Here is a 17674-nt window from a genome sequence, read left to right as displayed (position 1 = left end):
AAATTGGTCCACTCTATGTGATTTGGTCATGAGAAAGTTTGATGAAGATCAGTACCAGCTTTAAATGAATCGGTTTGAGCAACTTTGATAGTCAGGTTCGGTTCCTGAGTATCTAGATGAGTTTGATTAGCTGGCTCATGGCATTATCCTTTACGACAATAACTATGATGATACGTATTTTGTCATTTGGTTTGTGGCTATCCTAAAATATGGTATCAGATGAGTGATGGTGTTGCATAGACCCAAAAATATGGATTCATCAAGTGCTCTATAGCATTATTGCAGGAGGAAGATATTGGGAATATACCCTAGAGGTAATCATAGAGATGATGATACTACTATGTATCCATGACATATATTATGTGTTCAATGAATATCCACTAAAAACGAACTTGTATCGATTGATAATTATGTGAATTGTTTGTAAAACTCTTTTACTTGTATGGTCATTCTTAAGTTGTCCCTGGCCGGAGTTTGTGTGAGGACACACATGAATATTAGATCAGCACATGTATTAGTTGATGACTATCTTTCACAAGTCATAGATATAGAGATGTCAAACTAATAATGTGGGCACATGTATGACTTGGGGTTGGATTGACCCAACATGAGATGTTATTACTACCTCTATTCACATCATGTATGTTATGTCCTTAGACATGAGATTGTTGTACGTCTTCAAGATGTGAAATGACCTACTCAGGGACTATCAAACGCTACTTCGCAATTAGGTAGTTATGATGGTGGTTTTTGAGTTTGTCGAGAAACATGTTGTGAGACATAAACAATCAATATGAAAATTGCCCCTCTCTGTGTGAGAGAGATATCACTAGATCACTCTGTTGATTAGATCAAAAAATACATGACCGTGTTTGGGTTAAGTGTTAATGAGTTAGACCAAATATCATCAGGCAAGGGAATAATAAGTATATGGTTTGTGCTGGTTCGTCTGATATGATAGCTAGGAATAAGACTTACCTTTTGTAAGTTCAATATGCGATAAGAAAGAGATTATTCTCCTAGAGCTTGTCCAGTACTTTTGCATATGTATAGGATTTGACACGCCTTGCTAGAGGCCGCTGTCAACTAATGGTCGAGTAGGAGTACTCGGGCATGTCTATGTACATCAATAATTACATCGAAAAAGATAGTTGAAAGCAACTCCGGATCAATCTAGATATCAGCGCCACATTCAATTGCCTAAGACTAATGTAAAAAGAACAACATTATCTCTTAAGTACAAGAAATGACAAGAATTACAATTAAAAGTGATGGTTGTCTATCAACACATGGTATTATTCCACACATTTTTAGTTGTCTAACCAAGTAAATATAGAAGCAAATAGAAGTATGAACCTTCCATTTTCTCATAATATAGATTCAGTTGTTGCCAGTCATGAGTAATATTCTACTCTCAATATTTTTTATTTAAATATAATGTAGCAGTAACTTTCCAACCTTAAACTTAGGTTTCTTTGGTTTTGTTAAAATAAGTTTAGAAATTTCCATTCTAACAAGGAGAGATGAAGAAGATAAAATCAGTTAGACAGGATATGTGATCAACCAAACTGGATTGCATTCTTATGCACTAAACACTAAAAGGATGGATGCTGAGCGAATGTTCTTGCATCATTCCTTTTGAAATTTGTAGAAATTTTTGGTTCCCATCAGATTCTCCTTGTAAGTGCAACTTTGCATCTCTGCATATAGAAATATAATGCAGTTTGACAACTAAATAATGCAACAACTCAAACTTGCTAAGCTATTGATACATCATTCTCTAGAATAAAGAAGAAATTGAGAGCACGGTGTCGCAGAGACGAATGGGCAGTGGGATTCAACCGAACCCAAGCAGTGTCATTGATGAAAGTGTCATTTTTTTCTCGAACATACAAAAGGTTTGTGCGCCTTTGAGCCTATTCGCTTAAGTTTAGCTGTCGAATTTGCTAGCCATTCAACAGTGTTTTTCTCTCATAATAAATCTGTATACATGACTTTTCAGCCAAACAAACAGTATATTAAAAGAAAATAGTTTTCTACAATGTGCATTGGCGGTGCCTTAGGCGAGGGCCACAAAGATATGAAATAAGCTTAAGCCCTCCCTGAACATTGATGAAAGGGTCATGATGATGCTATTAATCTAGCCATTGAGAGCCACAGTGTGGATACGGCATGCTACACGAGCATCACATCATTTTTTTCTTTTTTTTTTGATCAGGGCATCACATCAATTTGATTGCACCACAGAAAGGGAAGTCGATATGTCTGCACCAGAAGCACCACAAAATATTTGGCCTTGTTTAGTTTCAAAAATTTTTGCAAAATATGAATAGTAACACTTTCGTTTGTATTTGACAAATATTATCCAATCATGTACTAACTAGACTCAAAAGATTCGTCTCGTCAATTCCAACCAAACTGTGCAATTAGTTTTTATTTTCGTCTATATTTAATATTTCATGCATGCGTTTAAATATTTGATGTGACGAGAAATCTGATAAATTTTGCAAAATTTTTTTTGGTAAACAAGGCCCACGAGGCTAGGGTGTCACATGCATGAACGGTGGGCCTGAAGAACGAGTAAGCAGACGACAGCAACAGGGCGTGCACGGTAGACGACGCTTGCAAGTCCCTCCACTTGTCGTGGAAAGGAGGAACAACCGTAAGGTCTCTGGGGTGAACTAAACAAGGTCTTAATGCTTCATGCATGTGTTTAAAGATTTGATGTAATAAGAAATTTTTATTTTTGGAAAGTCTAACGATTGATTCGGATATACGCATAGAATTGAATAAGAATAGCATTATTTGCCATATTTTTATTTAAAATTTGAATACAAATACGAATATTATTATTGAATACGAATGCAAAACGAATGTCCACATTTAGACATCGGGTCTTGTTTAGTTTTCAAAAAAATTTACAAAATTTTTTAGATTCTCCATCACATCGAATCTTACGGTACAGAAGCATTAAATATAGATAAAAGAAATAACTAATTATACAGTTTAGCTGTAATTTGCGAGACGAATCTTTTGATCCTAGTTAGTTTATAATTAGATAAAATTTGTCACATACAAACGAAAGTGCTACAATGTGTGTTTTGCCAATTTTTTGGAACTAAACAAGGCCTTCAACAATAACAAATACACACACAGAGATATATATAATTTATGTCTATCGATAGTTTTAGTAGCACAAAATTATTATGTATGTAAAGAATATAATTAATAACCACCGTATATAACAACAACTTATAAAATAACATATTTAATAATTATTTAATAATTAAATATATTTAGGATCAATAAAAATAAATACTATTTATAAATAGTTTAAAATATTAAAAACAATTTCATCAGCATACGAATAATGGAAGTACTTAAATTAACATAGTTAGCCATTTTAAGACTAACCTTTTTATTCAGTAATAATAATTATTATTATTATACAGATTTTATTGTTCACATAATAGATAAGTTTTAAATCTCTACTATAATTGAAATCCTCTTTAGGCAAATCCCACCTGCAAGATCAACGACTCACAGTACATATCCTACAGATTTAACGGCCCAGATTAGAAGTATGATCACGACCTTATACACCCTCAGCCTCGCGTCAATCACACATCCAATGGCTCCTAATGAAAGTTTGATGCGGCTTCAAACTCACCCCGCCCCCCGTGCGTTTCCACGGTTCTTCGTCCCTTTGCTCGACCTCCCATCTGTTTCTGGTTTCCGAATTGCCCACTCCAACCAAAACCCTAGCTACTTCGTGAAGGCGGAGGGGAGGAGATGGTGGCAGCGACTATCGGGCTAGGGGCGGCGACGTTGGCGGTCGGATTGACCGTCTGGTGGTGGAGAACTTCAAGTCGTACAAGGGCGAGCAGACGATTGGGCCCTTCGTCGACTTCAACGCCATCATCGGCGTTAACGCCATCATCGGCCCTAACGACGCCGCAAGTCGAACCTGATGGACGCCATCAGCTTCGTGCTGGGCGTGCGCTCAGCGCACCTTCGCGGAGCGCAGCTCAAGACCTCATCTATGCCATCCACGACCGCGACAAGGACGCCAAGGGCCGCAGGGCTTCCGTCAGCCTCTTCTACCGCCAATCCAACCAGGAGGAGCTCTGCTTCACGCGCAGCATCACTGGCGGCGGCGGCGGCAGTGAGTACCGCATCAACGGCAACCCAGTCACCTGGGACCAGTACAACGCCAAGCTCAGATCCCTCGGCATCCTCGTCATGGCCGCATGCTTGAACTTTGCAGGCCCTCACAGAAGAAATATAACCTTGCTGTTACTGTTGCCATGGGGAAATTCATGGATGCAGTTGTAGTGGAAGACGAGAACACATGAAAGGAATGCATTAAGTATCTGAAGGAGCATCGGCATCCTCCACAGACATTTATTCCCTTGCAATCAGTTCGTGTGAAGCCGATAATTAAGAAACTGTGAACTCTTGGTGGATCTGTGCAGTTAGTTTTTGATGTCATTCATTTTGACCGGGTTTTGGACAAAGCAGTTCTATATGCTGTTGGAAATACACTTGTCTGTGATAAACTTGATGAAGCTAAAGCCTTAAGTTAGAGTGGTGAAAGGTATAAAGTTGTTACTGTTGATGGGATTCTGCTGACTAATTTTAGAATGATGACTGGTGGAACAAGTGGTGGGATGGAAGCTAGATCAAATAAATGGGATGACAGTGCAATAGAATCTTTGAAGAACAAAAAAAAGTTGGAAACTGAAATGTCAGAACTTGGTTCCCGCAAGGAGCTGCAGACAAAGGAGCTTGCCATATCTGAGAAAATAACTGGACTTGAGAAAAATTTGCACTACTCGAATGTTGAACAGAATAATCTTAGAGGGAAGCTAACTAAATTAGCATATGAGAGGAGTAAATATTGAGACAGAGATTAAACGTCTGAAACCTGGAGAGGAGCTTGAGACCCGTATTGCTGAGAGAGAAGCAGAAGTAAGAAAACTTGAGAAAAAAATTAATGACTTGTGGACAAGGTGTACAGAGAAAACTATGTTATTGCAAATTAAATATTGTTTTACACACAACCTGGAAATAGATTTTGGCTGCTATGCTTCAGATGGATCCTCGTATAGCAAGAAGTTCACTGCATGGTGGGATTAAAGATGGACGTGTCTGCAGGCCTGGCTCCCTGGGTGTGACTGCTGCTGGCCTGACTAGGGGTTGCGCCGTGGGATCTGCGTTTGGCAATAGGAATGAGGTCAGATCCGCTTATGCCAACTGCTCCTCCTATAGGTTTGTGTTTATTCACGTCATTTAGATTATTGTGGCTTAGTTAGTTTTGTGGCATTGCGTTTTTATAGCTGTACCCTTTAGACTTGGGGTTAGATCTGCGTTGGGCCGTTGGCTATGTAATTTAAGCAGCTGCTGCTGCTTGAATTTGGTGGTTGAGATCTGCAAATTTATGTGGATCTGTATAGTTATAGGATGCAGATAATTGATTGAGCATCTTAATAATCTTTTCTTTTTTGTGATTTGCTTAATGACATGTTCGTTCACATTAACCTGCACTGCAATACAGGTTATTACTATATGCATGTTTTCATTCTTTGAACCTGCACCAATTTTTCTTAACCTAAATTAGTTCAAGCTATTAGAATATGGTTATCCCGCTTACTTACTCAATTCTCTTGCAATTAGAGTATAGTTATCCCGCTTACTTACTCATTCTCTTGCAATTAGAGTATGGATTAACCGAACATGTTATTAGGAGATGGCGGTCATGATCACACGAGGTGAAGGCGTGGCAAATCTTCGACAGCCACGTCAACCCCAATGTCGAGGTACGTTTTGCTATCTTCGAGGGACCTGTGAATTTTTGAGTGCTCTATGTTGAATTGTTCCTCATCCACTACTTGGCTTGCTTGATCTGGGTGTGTTGAGGGATTTGAGCGGCGAGATTAGTCGATGATGTGTTCCACGACACAGGTTCCAGGTCGGTGGGGTTGCATGGATTATCTTTTTTCCTTTTAATGTTGCCCTTTTACATCATGTTTATATTCCACTAGATTTATTAGGTGTAAGGTTTACAAAGTTTGCGACAACGCATATAAGGGATAATCAAATCTTTTACTTCGCTCAAAGTATGTATGTGGATTTTTCATTTTAGCAAAAAATATTGTCATTTAGTTATTTTCATGTGCATCTTTGAAATGAAGCCGTGGCGTTAGCATGGGCACTATACTAGTAGTTTAAATGATGCATATCAGTTGTTATTTTTATATTATTTATCTATCCCTATTCCTACTACTAAATTGTAAAAATTTCATTCTGCCCAAAAAATTTTATGTGCCGCTCCCGTCGGTCCCTGAGTCGGTCCCGGCACGCTGCTTGTCTTCATGGACATCTACGGATTCTTCTACGACATGATGATGCACCCAGTCCACCAGAGGATGCTGCGGCACGGGCCTTCTCGAGGCCGGTCTCCGTCCTCTGCTCTGCAACGACGTCATCTCCGCTGTGTGCTAGGACGTCGACGAGTACGGCCTTGTTTAGATGTGAAAAGATTTTGGATTTCGCTACTGTAGCACTTTCGTTTGTTTGTGGCAAATATTATTCAATTATGGACTAACTAGGATCAAAAAATTTATCTCGCAGTTTTACAGTTAAACTATGTAATTAGTTTTTATTTTTTTATATTTAGTGCTTCATGCATGTGTCGAAAGATTCGATGTGACAGAAAATCTTGAAAACTTTTTTATTTTTGGGGTGAACTAAACAAGGTCTAGAGCATCTCCAACAACTTGATATTCAACATGCTATCCTACCAAATTTGCTAAAAGCATAAAAATCCTCCTCCAACAACTCCTTATCTCAACTTGCTAAATTTTCCAAGTTGCTATCCAGAGATTTCTACTGCCGAGATTTGTCAAGTTGCTATCCCAAGTTACTATCCCGAGCGCAACTTGTTGGAGACACATATTCTTTTACCAAGTGAGCGGGTCTCATCTGTCATCCTCTATTTTTATCAAGTGAGAATAGCAACTTATTGGAGACATATCCTTTTTTCTTTTGCTAAACAAATTAGCAACTTGCTATAACTCAAGATTTGACAAGTGAATTTTACCAAGTTGTTGGAGATGCTCTCTTATGAGACAGCTACCACCCCACCGAGAAGGCGAGAAGGCGTACAAGGTCCTCGTCAACTTCATCTTCGACAACTACATCAAGCTCATCCTCGTCTAGCTCATCATCAGCATCGATCATTTGATTATTTGATTGATGAATCTAGATCTCCGGATCGGATACGCTTTGCATTAATTGCATGTTTACTGCTAGCCGTTGTATTTAATTACATTTGCTTCCTTCTTGTTCTGGACTGGATCTCTCTATGGCCTTGTTTAGTTCCAAAATATTTTGCAAAATCGACACTGTAGCTCTTTCGTTTGTATTTGACAAATATTGTCCAATCATGGACTAACTAGGCTCAAAAGATTCGTCTCGTCAATTTCGACCAATCTATGCAATTAGTTTTTATTTTTGTCTATATTTAATACTTCATGCATATGTCTAAAGATTCGATGTGACGGGGAATCTGAAAAATTTTGCAAATTTTTTTGGGAACTAAACAAGGCCTATATTTATTTACAATTTATTGCTACTCTCGATCGATTGTCATACTCCGTCCATACAAATTTTAGAGTTATCTTGTCACACCCAATTTCAAGGAAGAAATTGAATGCATAAACTTATGTACCATCATCGCAGTGTTTACAACGAACGTAGTTATTACATCACAAAGTCTGGCATAACAGCGGAAATATAAATAAGATATTCTAAGATAACTATCTCATGGCCCTCACACAGGAAAGGTCGACTGGTGAAGCACAAGCCTAATAGTCCTCTGGGTAGTCCTCATAGCTACCACCATCTGTTACCCATCCGGGATTTTTATCCAAAGAAAAGAAATATACAAGCGTGAGTACATCTCGTACTCCACAAGCATAGCATAAGGATTTATGAGGCTCAAACAAGCTAAACTAGGTTCACTGCATCAGCTTTTAGTAGGTCAGTGTTTTATCATTAATTATTATAGATTATGCTTAAGCTTCCAAATATCCCATATGATCAGTTATTAGAACCATAATAAGTCAATAAGTCACATTAAAGCATAATTACACATCATCATGTGCCATAAAGCCATCAGTAACCAGTTATTCCGTGAGTTTTCCGGGCCGCTCGTGACCGTGAGCACGGCTGTTATAACAGTTATACACTCCGCAGAGGTTGTGCACTTTCACCGTGAGTCGTGTTGCCCATATGCCCGGGATCCGTCGACCCCCAAACACTACCAAGGTGAGCGGGCAGGGTACACTATGAAGCATTCCATAGGCCTATTCTAACCAGTTAGGGCCGCGAGGTTTCCTCGGCAGGCAGATGTAGAAAACCCCCCTTTTCTATGGCACATTTCCATCGCGGCTATACTCATAGAAACATGGGCAGCACTACACCCAAAGTGGCAAGCCCCTCTTGCGCCCTTTCGGGTAACCTTTAACGAGTTAGAAAAGATCCTATTACTGAACTAAAGTCAGAGCCATGTGACTCTCCCGGTTGCACTGTAAGTCCCAGCTTTTGCCGACAGATAAGTCCTTACGGAGGGTCTAGGACAACATGACCAACAGTCATTTGTACCATAGCCCTATGTTCCATTTATCATAATCATGTTTAATCAATTAACCATGGTTCCATCACTGATTTCAGATCATATATAATTGGAGTTAGAGCACTAGCACTTCTACCCATATGCAATAAAAACCCTTGGGAACAAGGTAATTGTCATCAACAGCTAGGATGTCCTTATAGTTTGCAATATTATACACATGCAGGGTGAAATGCTTAAAAATGAGTAGGACAACAAGGTAGGCCCATGCTATACTTGCCTTGGTTCACGTACTCCTGCTGATCTTGCTGGTCCTGCTGATCCCCAAAGAGCTCCGGACTCCCGAAATACTTCTCACCGTCTAGGCTCGATCAATACATCACAATCATCACGCATACCAAGACAAACATGCAAGAGAACCATTCCTAAAGTTAGAACAGTACACCAGCAGTAAATAAATTAAATAAAAGTTTTCCAAAATCATCTACGTGCTGCTACGATCACGTCAACGCGAAATTCACGAAAAACGGACTTACGACGCGAAAGTTACGCTTTCAACGGGATTTCAACAACAATCTATGGACTTGTAATTAACTAGGAAATCTAACAGTGGTAAACCTAAACAACAGTGGTACCAACGCGAAGCTTACGAAATTACGAAACTAACGCAACTTGAACGGATCGATTCGGAGTTCAAACGGCGATTTTATAGCTAAAACAATGCGGTGGCAATTCTGTAAATAAAGCAGAGTTTAAACGAATTTAAATAAATAAATTAAATCCTGGCCGAGAACTGCGGTGCAAATACAATAATTTTTGGGGGACTCTTTAACAAGAATGCCCTCGAAGGGGTACGGGGCATTGTAGGCCGTTGGATCACAGATGAACGCGCTGGATTAAAAGAAAAAAAATAAAAAAGAGAGAGAGGAAGGGGACGGCAGCTCCGGCCAGAACACGGTGGCCACCATGGTCAGCCGCGTGAAGCTCGCCGGAGTTGAGCGGAGGAGGTGCTACGGTGCACGGTTTTCGATTCCGTTTGAACTGGGAGAAAGAGGAGAGCGATACGAGTCCATTCCACCCCATAAACGCGGTCGAGGAGGCGGTTTCCGAGAAGGTTCACGGCGGCGCCATGAACGTCCCGTCGGAGCTCGCGGAACAGGGACTCCGGGCCACGATTCACTCGGCAACAGGAGGGGGAGGGAGCGGGAAGGGAGATGAAGCTCACCACGGCGCCAAATCGCAGCGAAAACGGCTCGGAACGGCGGCCTATGCGCGGCCGACGAAGAACTTCCCGACGACGGTTCTCTGCGCAGAAACGAGCGGGGCACGGGCAAGGAGAAGAGAGAATGGGGGAGGGGAGTGCTCGGATGCGCAAGGAGCTCTCGGCGCGGGGAGAGGAGAACGTGGGCGCGGGGGCTTCGGCCTGGAGGTTCCAACCGAGAGAGAGATTCGGGGCGACGGTTTGGGGGCAGGGATGAACCTGACAGGTGGGCCCCACCCGTCAGCTGCTAGAGAGAGAGGGGGGGAGCCGGCTGGGCCGCGTGGTTTTGGACCAAAATGGCCGAAAAGGGGGAAAGGGGGAGAGAGAAAAGTTTTTCCTTTTTATTTTCCAACAAAATTTTCAAACTCTTTTCCAAATAAATTTTTGAATTCAAATTCCTTTCTTCAAAACCACTCATCACATAAAAGAAATGCACCAGCATGTATGCAACAAAATATTTGCCTAAACTTATATTTAATTTTAATTTCTCCAAATTTATTTATTTTCCTATATTGAAAATGCTCACAAAATTATTTACGAAAGTCAAATTCATATAATTTTAAAAGAGCCAAATTTTGGGTGTTACATATCTTAAGTCAAACTTTTTAAACTTTGACAAATTTTCTAAAAGAAAATGCTAAGATTTATGGTATCAAATTAGTATCATTAGATTCATCATAAAATATATTTTTTATATGATGCGTATTTTATGTCATAGATGTTGTTACTATTTTCTATAAAGTTAGTCAACTTTAAAAATTTGACTCACACAAATTCTAAGAATTGATTTTTTCGTGGACAAAGGAAGCACTTGTTCAGTTGGCAAAATTTTGGGATTTCGGGTACTGTAGCACTTTCGTTTGTATTTGATAAATATTGTCCAATTATGGACTGATTAGGCTCAAAAGATTCATCTCACAAATTACAGGTAAACTGTATAATTAGTTTTTGTTTTCATCTATATTTAATACTCCATGCATGTGCCGCAAGATTCGATGTGACGAGGTATAGAGGAAAAAAAGAATAAAAGTTTTTCTAGGGTTCCCAATGCAAAATCTCCTTTATTGGTTAAGAATAAAGAAAATACAGGGCCCTAGATGCAAAATGTTTATCCTATTAGTTTACTTTTCTTTTATTATTTAAATCGGCTGAAAATTGATAAATACACAATAATTCATAGAAAATTTAAAAATTACAAAACAAAATTTGTTTAGCTCCACATATGTAGATCCATGCAGTAAACAAAAAATATCACAAATTTTATAATATTGTTTTTGCTGGAGATGCTTGCCTATGCTTTTTAGTGTAAAATTGATCGGCTGAAAATTGATAAATGCGTAGTAAATCATAGAAAAATCTAAAAATTACAAAACAAATTTTGTTTGGCTCCACATATGTAGGTCCATACAGTAAATAAAAAATATCATAAATTTAATTATATTTTTTTTGCTGAAGATGCTTGCCTATGCTTTTTAGTGTAAAACTGAAATTGTAGTTATCTTGCTCCAATTATTATGAAAATTTTATGGTAGTCTATTTAATGTGATACTTGATTTGTGGTAAAAGTTTTAGCACCATTCCTGCATATCTCACTAATTTACTAATTTACCTAATTTTATGCTTGAGGATGCTTACACTACCTTTGCACGATGTGTTGTTATATCATATGGACACTCATGTATTCATAATCTACATACATTTAACTGATATATCATATTTCATAGGAATTATAAACTAAATAAAAAAAGCTACCAACAAACTTCTCATGTTTTAATATAATACTAAGATATATTAAAAGGTAATATTAGAGTAAGATAAGGTTTGACTAATTTTTATTTTTATTATTAAATAAATATGTCTCCAAGCTATATATTATTGTAAATATTAACTATCTAATACCATAAATGTCATGGTTATCAATAAAAAAAATTATAGAGTTTAAATTTTATGAAAAGGATAAATATAAATAGATATGTAACATTATGTCATCACTTATAATACTAAGGTATATTAAGAGGTAATATTAGAGTAAGATAAGGTTTCACTAATTTCTATTTTTATTATTAAATAAATATGTCTCCAAGCTATATATTATTGTAAATATTAACTATCCAATACCATAGATGTCATGGTTACCAATAAAATAAATTATGGACTTTAAATTTTATAAAAAGGATAAATATAAATAGATATGTAACATTATGTCATCACTTTCTATGGCCATTTAATATTTTTCTCCCGTTACAACGCACGGGCATATTTGCTAGTATTACTAATGAGTCATAGATATAAGTTTGTGATGATTTTACAAGTATTTTGTTTATTTGCGGACACGGCTAATGTCAGATGTTTCATATTTTTTTTAATACGAATTTAGAATCAGACAGAGAAAAATCAAAGGAAACGAATATGGATATACCCACTTAATATCCATTAAAACCGAGTATGAGTATGAATATTCATATTGACTCCAAACGAAATACAGACGTTAAATGTTTTGGATATTTTAACATCCGCATCCATCCATACCTAGCACTGAACCAATCCGATGGTCAAACACTAATTACACAGTTTCGTTTGTAATCAAATGTTGATAAAAAAACCAACAAACGAAACTGCTTGATCGAATGTTGCGGTATATGTATAAAGCACTAAATATAGATAAAAAAATAACTAATTGTACAGTTTATCTATAATTTGTGAGACGAATTTTTTAAGCCTAGTTAGTTCGTGGTTGGATAATATTTGTCAAATACAAACAAAAATGATACATTAGCACTTTTACGAACTAAACAAAGCTTAAACAAGTTGTAGGCCTAAGGCTATCTCCAACAAAGGAGGCAACGCGTGACCCAAACGCATAATAGGGAGTGCACAGTGTTTTGCGTTCTAAAATCAGGCTCCAACAGAAGACGCGAAGGAAACACACATTTTGCGTAGGAGTGGAGCCGGAACGCAAATATGCGTCCTCTCTTCCCCACGACGCAAATCTATGGCTCCTTCTTCCTCGCCCTGCCTGCCGCGCGCCGCGCCCAACCAATGGAGTCCATGGATAGCGAGCTCACCGTCGTCACGCTCTCCGACTCCAACAGCAGACCACGAACAAAAGGCCATCCTCATTTGGAATGCTTTCAGAGAGAGACTTGAAGTCAGTGATTTTGAAGGTATTAGCTATGAGCTTGGAGAACTCCTTCAAGAACATGACCTGACAGAACTGGATGTTGAGTTCTCGAATGAAGAGATGGACACAGTCATCAAAACCCTTCCCAACAATCATGCCCCTGGACCAGATGGTTTCAATGGGTGTTTCATCAAAAATGTTGAAATATAATTAAAGAAGATTTCTCTAGGATAATGAAGGATTTCTGTAACTTTAACACAAACCTAAGCAGTATCAACACTTCCCTCATTGTCCTCATTCCAAAAAAGGACAATGCTGAAACGGTCAATGATTATAGGCCGATCTCCCTTCTAAACTATTCTCTGAAATGCATCACCAAGATCCTCTCCTCCAGACTACAGTCAAAGATTCTACAACTTGTTCACACTAATCAGTATGGCTTCATCAAAGGAAGAACCATCCATGACTGCCTTGCTTGGTCCTTTCAATTCATTCACCTTTGCCATCACTCGAAAAAGGAGATTATCATCCTGAAATTAGACTTTGAGAAGGCTTTTGACAGAGTAGAGCACCAGGCTATTATGGAGATCTTAAAACATAAAGGCTTTTCTGAGAAATGGGTAAGTTGGGTTCAGAACCTCCTAAGTACTGCCAGCTCTGCTGTTCTCCTAAATGGTATACCAGGAAAGAACTTCAAATGCAAAAGGGGGGGTAAGACAAGGAGATCCCCTCTATCCCCTTCTCTTTGTTCTAGCAGCTGACCTTCTCTAGTCCATCATAAATAAAGCTTGGCAAGCTGGCAGCCTAAAGCATCCTCTCAGTGATGACTTCCAAGATGATTTCCCTATTGTGCAGTGCGCTGATGATACCCTCCTCATCCTCCCTGGTGACGTCAGATCTCCTTTTTGTCTGAAAGGACTACTAAGATCTTTCGCTGACTCGACTGGACTGCACGTTAACTTTGACAAATCCTTTATGGTGCCAATCAATATGAGTCTAGAAAGAGTCACTCACCTAGCCAATACCTTTGGCTGTCAGGTTGGAGAAATGTCGTTCACATATCTCGGACTCCCTCTTGGAACGACAAAACCATCTATCACCGAATTTGCCCTCCTCATTACCAAAATGGAAAGAAGACTCACAGGTATCAGCAAATTCCTGTCCTACAATGGCAGACTTATATTAGTGAACTCTGTCTTCTCTGCCTTACCCACATTTTACATGTGCACCATAAAGCTGCCCCCAGCAGTTATCAAGCAAATTGATATCTACAGAAAGCATTGCCTTTGGGACAAAGGAGATATAAATAGGAAAGGAAAATGTCTAGTAGCTTGGGAGACTGCCTGTAAACCCAAAGATCAAGGGGGCCTGGGTATCATTGACATTCAGAAACAAAATGAAGCCCTGTTACTAAAATTCTTAGATAAATTTTATAACAGAGCAGATCTACCCTGGGTCAAGCTAACATGGAGCAAACTGTATGCAAATGAGTCCATTCCTCCACATGCAAGAAGCCCTGTCGGCTCCCCCTGGTGGAAAGACATAATGAAACTCTTCCCAATTTTCCAAAATATCTCCATTTGCTCACCCAATAAAGGAAACTCAATTCTCCTTTGGTCAGACAATTGGATGGATCAAACAGCAAAGGACACATTTCCACAACTTTATTCCTTCACTAGAAAACCCAAATGCTCCATAAAGCTCTTCCTCAACCAACCCTTGGAGTTTTTATTCAGTCCCCTACCTCTACCGCCTATTGCTGCTGATCAGCTCGAGGAACTTCAAACTATCATACAAAACAGACACTGGGACGTGAACCTCAATGATATCTGGTCCTACAATTGGGGAACTTCAAACTACAGCAGTAAGAAAGCATATGCCCTTTTCATCAAATCTACCCCTGACTCTCCACTCTTCAAATGGCTCTGGAAATCAGGCAACCTGGGAAACCATAAATTCTTCTTCTGGTTGCTGTTGAGGGATCGTCTGAACACCAGGAACCTCCTACGCAGAAAACACATGCACCTGGATGACTATACATGTGTGATGTGCTCTCAGGGGTGCGAAGAGACTAGTTTTCACTTATTTTTTAAATGCAGCTTCAGTAAAGAATGTTGGGAGACAATCCCCATTTCCTGGGACTTCAAACCTCAATCCTGTGGACATAATTGTACGAGCACGCTTACAATTTGGCAACCCCATCTTTAGAGAAATCCTCATTACTGCCTGCTGGATCATCTGGAACACAAGAAATGGCATTATATTTGACCATGGTCAGAAGAATATACATGTATGGAAACGACAGTTCAGAGAGGAAATTGCTTTAGTTTGTAACAAAGCAAGACCCAGTGTTAGCTCTGCCCTTAGTAGCTGGAGAGAGTCTTACTTGTAACATTCTTGATTTCTCTGTTTTGGGCGTGCGGCCCTGTAATCTTTGGCTCCTGACTTTGTAACGATTCCTTTATTTATATTGAAATATAAAAAAGGGGTGGGGAGCTCACCCACCGTTTCATCAAAAAAGGGCATCCCGTGGCCACCGCGGTCGACGCAACGGATTCCGACCTGGAGGCGTGCGGCGCTCGCCTGAAGACGCGGTGACGGCTCGGTGCTCGCCTAGATGCGCGCGACAGCGGTGCGGCGCTCGCCTGGAGGCGCGCGGCAGCGGCGGGGCGCTCGCCTGGAGGCGGGCGGTGGCGGCGCTCGCTTGGAGGCGTGCGGTGGCGGACGACGCTCGCTTGGAAAACACGTGGGGGCGGCGTGGCGCTCGGCCGGAAGCGCGTGGAGGCGTGCGTGTTTCTCTCTCCCTCTTTTTTTTTACAATTGGCTGGAGCTTATTTTGGTTTAGGTTTCGGGCCTCTTTTGGAGAAGAGCAAGTTTTGGGGCTTGACCCATTTACTATACATAACCTAAATTGTGTAATGGGTCTTCAGTTTGGGTTTCAATTGTTGGAGTTAGGCCTTGTTTAGTTCGCAAAAATTTTCGGTTTTGGCTACTGTAGCACTTTCATTTCTATTTGACAAACATTGTCCAACATGGAGTAACTAGGCTCAAAAGATTCATCTCGCAAATTACAGGTAAACTGTGCAGTTAGTTTTTATTTTCATCTATATTTAATGCTCCATACATGCGACCAAAGATTTGATGTGACGGGGAATCTTGAAATTTTTTGCGAACTAAACAAGGCTTTAGTTCCCACCAAAACCAAAAAGTTTTTAAGATTTCCCGTCACATCGAATCTTCGGCACATGCATGAAGAATTAAATATAGACAAAAACAAAAACTAATTACACAATTTATCTATAAATCACGAGACGAATCTTTTGATCCTAGTTAGTCCATTATTAAACAATATTTTACCACAAACAAACGAAAGTGCTATAATAGCGAAATCTAAAAACATTTCACATGCCTTAGGCCTTGTTTAGATCCAAAAACCTTTTGGATTTTAACACTGTAGTACTTTCGTTTTTATTTGACAAACATTGTCCAATCATGGAGTAACTAGGCTCAAAAGATTCATCTCGCAAATTACAGGTAAACTGTGCAATTAGTTTTTATTTTCATCTATATTTAATGCTCCATACATGCGACCAAAGATTTGATGTGACGGGGAATCTTGAATTTTTTTGCGAACTAAACAAGGCTTTAGTTCCCACCAAAACCAAAAAGTTTTCAAGATTCCCCGTCACATCGAATTTTACGGCACATGCATGAAGAATTAAATATAGACGAAAACAAAAACTAATTACACAATTTGTCTATAAATCACGAGACGAATCTTTTGATCCTAGTTAGTCCATGATTAAATAATATTTTACTACAAACAAACGAAAGTGCTATAGTAGCGAAATCCAAAAACATTTCACATGCCTTAGGCCTTGTTTAGATCCAAAAACCTTTTGGATTTTAACACTGTAGCAATTTCGTTTTTATTTGACAAACATTGTCCAATTATGAAGTAACTAGGCTTAAAAGATTCATCTCGTGATTTACAAGTAAACTATGTAATTAGTTATTTTTTTATCTATATTTAATGCTCCATGCATGTGCCGCAAGATTTGATGTGATGGAGAATCTTATAAAGTTTTGGGTTTTTGGGTGTATCTAAGGCCTTATTTAGATGCACTCGAAAACCCAAAACTTTACAAGATTCCCTATCACATTAAATGCTAGTTACATCTAAGGCCTTGTTTAGATACACCCAAAAACCCAAAACTTTACAAGATTTTCCGTCACATCGAATCTTGCGGCACATGCATAAAGTATTAAATATAGTTAAAAAAAATAACTAATTATACAGTTTACCTGTAAATCACGAGACGAATCTTTTAAGCCTAGTTACTCTATAATTAGACAATGTTTGTCAAATAAAGACAAAAATACTACCATGTCAAAATCTAAAAGCTAAAAAGATGGCCGAAATTCGGCAGCCCACGCGAGACCAACCGCATTCGCATCAAATGCTCAAAAGAAAACCGCACTCGCATCAACAAATTCCCCGTTCCCAGCCCATTTTTTACCGAAACGCCCCTCACTGCCACCTGTCAGGCCTTCAAAGGATTTCCCTAATCCTCAAACGAACAGCGCCGGTCCTCTAACCTCCTGCCCTCCCTCCCTCTCCCGCCCGCCGCTCGGCTCGCCGCCGAAAAATTTCCCC

At 39.3% G+C, this 17674-nt stretch overlaps 1 pseudogene; it reads left to right on the top strand.

Moving 5' to 3' along the window:
• Positions 3632-7221, top strand: LOC8065751 (annotated as a pseudogene).

Source organism: Sorghum bicolor, chromosome 10 (assembly GCF_000003195.3).
Source record: "Sorghum bicolor cultivar BTx623 chromosome 10, Sorghum_bicolor_NCBIv3, whole genome shotgun sequence".
Classification (NCBI taxonomy): domain Eukaryota; kingdom Viridiplantae; phylum Streptophyta; class Magnoliopsida; order Poales; family Poaceae; genus Sorghum; species Sorghum bicolor.
Note: the sequence above shows the minus strand (reverse complement) of the source record. Positions and strands in the feature narration are given on the sequence as shown.